Source organism: Silene latifolia, chromosome 2 (assembly GCF_048544455.1).
Source record: "Silene latifolia isolate original U9 population chromosome 2, ASM4854445v1, whole genome shotgun sequence".
Classification (NCBI taxonomy): domain Eukaryota; kingdom Viridiplantae; phylum Streptophyta; class Magnoliopsida; order Caryophyllales; family Caryophyllaceae; genus Silene; species Silene latifolia.
Genome location: NC_133527.1, coordinates 91,413,258 through 91,417,087, shown reverse-complemented (window position 1 = coordinate 91,417,087; position 3,830 = coordinate 91,413,258).

The following is a 3,830-nucleotide window of genomic DNA, read 5'->3' as shown; positions in this document are numbered from 1 at the left end:
GTTTCCGCACCCAAGCGACGCAAGGGTGCTACTTCATCCACCCTACGAGAGGCAAGGGGCCAAGGGAATGTAATGATACAAGGTGTTGCACAACTTGAGTATTTCCCGGAGGTAATCTTCACCAAAGATAAACACCGCCAACGATTTAAGCAATTGCTAGGTAAGGACTATGAACCCACTCAATTCATCGACCTTGATGCATTAGAATTACTTGGCATAAGGAACCAAACGGAGGTGTTTTTCACTGGTATGGGTCTAGAGAAAATGTTCTATGCCCATGAGGACACATACTTAAGTCTTACGCTAGAGTTTTTGTGTAGTCTCCGGGTAGTCACCACTCGGCAAAGAAATGTTGGTTTGATGTTCCGTCTTTGAAATATAGACCATAGGTTGACTCTAGACCAATTTGCAAGTATTTTTGGTCTTGAGGTACCAAGGGATGACACCGATAAGCCCTCCGACTTTAGTGTTCACCACCTTTGGGTGGCTATTTCTGGGAGAGAACTTCATTCGTACAAAAAATGCTATACCTTTGCAATCCGACATCCGATGATTAGAAATACCGAACGGTTTATCGCCGGAACTATCAATGGAAGACAAGAGCAAGACAGGTGCACCCTTCTCGACTTGACTTTTCTTGAGTCATATTTGAATGTGCAAGGGACAAGGGACAAGGCCCTACAATTTCAACACACCCCTTGAGATGCTTACACAGTTCAATGACTTTGCACAACGGAACACTCATATCAAAACCTTTGTGATGGGAGGCCTAATTACAATATTGGCCAATGAACTTTGCCCCGGGTTCAACCTTGATGGAAGCTATGAAAAGCTCAAGGGGAGCACTTTGATAGATGAGGATGATATCTTCAACCACCACCGTTGGTGTACTACTTATAATGAGGCCGGAAGTGTAGAGTGGTTCACCAAGGGTTCCACATCACTCATTCTAAGGGGATGGAACATACCACCCACCGAGCCCCGCTTGAGCCGGTATTCTCCAAGGCCAAGCTACCTCCTCCCCATTGAGATCCATGATAAACCCCCCACCAAGAGAAGAAGTACCTCATCGACCTCGCGAGTTGCCGGAATAGGGTGCCGCACCACCATCTTATGTACCCATTCCACCCTACCTAACACCACATGTACCATTCACTCCTCAAGACCCGAGAGCTCCATCCATGACCGATTTGATACAGATCATGCAAAATGTTGATCTTGGAGTACACAATGGGAGGGTTGACAACTACTTGGCCCAATACCCCTCCTACTACAACATGGCTCAACAAGGGTACTTCAACCCTAGAGGCCCTCATCCATATTGGGCTCGACCAATCTCTTGTTCCCTAACTATGGCAACCAAGGAGGGAACTTTGGAGACCAAAGTGGGGGATTCTTTTGCCAAGGAGGAGGATATGACCAAGGAGGATCAAGCGGACGTGGATACCGCGATGATGATGATGATGATGAGTAGGATGGCTAGAGGTGCTTGACCACACCACCTCCATTTGTATGATACTCTTTCCCTATCTCTCATGTATAGTTTCATTGTAATATATCTCGTCTGATTAGATTAAGTTTACATTGTAATATATCTCACATGTCTCATATAGTTAGTTGCATTCATACATAGTCACTAATTACCCAACCTCATTTCTCCTACACTAGAAATAGTGCTTAAATCGGTTTGAGGAGGTTTGATCATAGGTAACTTAAGCATTTAGCATGCATCATCTAGTATAGTATAGATTGCATTCATTTGTTATATATGTCATATAGAATGGCACTTAGTTAGAGCATGCATTCATATCATATTATTGCATTTTTGTACTTCATTTCCATAAAATCAAAAATCCAAAAACATGTATTTCTTTTTCATTCCTACTCCTACATGTACATTGAAGACAATGTCCAAAATAAAGTGAGGGACGGGAATTTATATTCCAAAAATACATAAAAATTGAAAATTTTTGAAAAATCCCAAAAATATGTTCTTTAATTTCATAAAAACAAAATCCATAAAAAATTTAAAATTTCAAATTTCAAAAACCAAAAACATGTTCTTTAACTTAGTAGTGTAGAATTGTATATACTTGTGTTTTTGTTCTCTTCTCACATAGATACAACACTACATTTGAGGCATTGTCAAGGGAATGTGAAGACCGCTTGGTATGATCGCTCTAATCTCTATTTCGCTTCCATTTATTTTCATTATTCATATGAGGAGGATGAGCTTACAGGTCAAGGAGGATGTGGTATATTTTGTTGTTGCGGTTTGTGTACCTATGTTTTGTTAGGAGTTGCATTTAGATTACATGGCATACTAGTTGATAGAAGCATATGCATTAGAGTTGTATATATGTTAGTTGCATCATGGCATGTAGTTGCATGGTTAGAAAATTTTGCGAAAATGCCTATTTGGGAAGCTTGACAAGTGTGTATAAGGCTCTTGTAGATAAGTTTCTCCTTGAGACTTTGTCTGCTAAAATACCCTCAAGACACCCTAGGATGTGTCATACTAGTATCTTTTGACCCATGGACTAAGGCCTAGTCAAGAGTACCTTGTGGTGTGATGACTCCTTGGCTACCGTTTATTCCAAGGTGACCCTTGATGCCATGCAACCGTTCTTTCATTACTATCATCATATTTTGTCAACAAAAAGGGAATTGGCACAAAAATCTCCTAATTGAGTTCAAGTACCAAATCAAAATCAAATGTTTGCAGAAATTGCATCAAATGAAAAGAGGAGCAAAAATAGACTCCTATGCTTCAATAAAAGTACCCTTGCTACAAATGGGGTTACTTTTAAATATGTTCAAAAATGCAAAATTGAAAAATTGCCAAGTACCAAAAATGCCAAACATCAAAGAAATGGCAAGAAAATTACTCTCAAATGTCAAATACCACAAGAAATTGGGGGGAAAAACAAATCAAAAAGCAAACTACAAATGTGAAACTCAAAACATCTTGATCCCTTTTATCCATTGATCCTATTTTGTTGCATGGTGGAGAGGGGATGACCCTTCTTCATGTCTAGGAAAGAGGGGGAAATTCCGTGATCCTACAGTGTTTCTAACACCATAGGGAGCATACTCTTAACAAAAGCATTTAGCGATTGAGGATAAAAGTACCCTAGTTTGACACAACTTGGAAGTGATTTGTTGGTATCCTTTTAGACTTAGTAGCTTGGAGAAACAATATCCATGATGGAGTGCGTACCCTTAAATTGATTCTCTTGTAGATGATTTCCGCCACTTAGATAAGGAAAGTGGCTATTCTTTTGTAGATGCATCCATTACTTGTTTTGTGTGCTTAATGCTTGGATGTATCACCATTTTGGGAAGCCCCACCTTGCCTTGCAAGAAGGCATCTTACCTCATAGATGTCTTGTTGTGAGTTGAAGGAGCGGAGTGAGAACCGCTAATTGTCTCACATCGGTTATATTATTACTAGGATAGTTTAAATAAAGCTCTAGTTCTAGTCACCTCTTTACTCGGGACGAGTAAAGGTTCGGTTTGGGGATGTTTGATGTGACTCTTAATTGCGCACATTTAGTCCCCTAATTGAACCCGTTTTGCATACTAATATAGCTTTTCATGACCATTTTATCTGTCAATTCCTTCCTATTTTGCTTTCCTATTGCATTGTATATATCTTTTAGGAAAGAAGATAATGAGGCGGAATTCCCATCTCTCACGCATATTTGGAAGCTTGTTGACAAACTTAGATGGACTCGTATAAACATGAGGCAAGAATGACGACCGAGAATGAAGGAATAAAGAGTATATAAGAGGACCATAAGCTTAAAGGCAAGGAGATGGAACCCTGT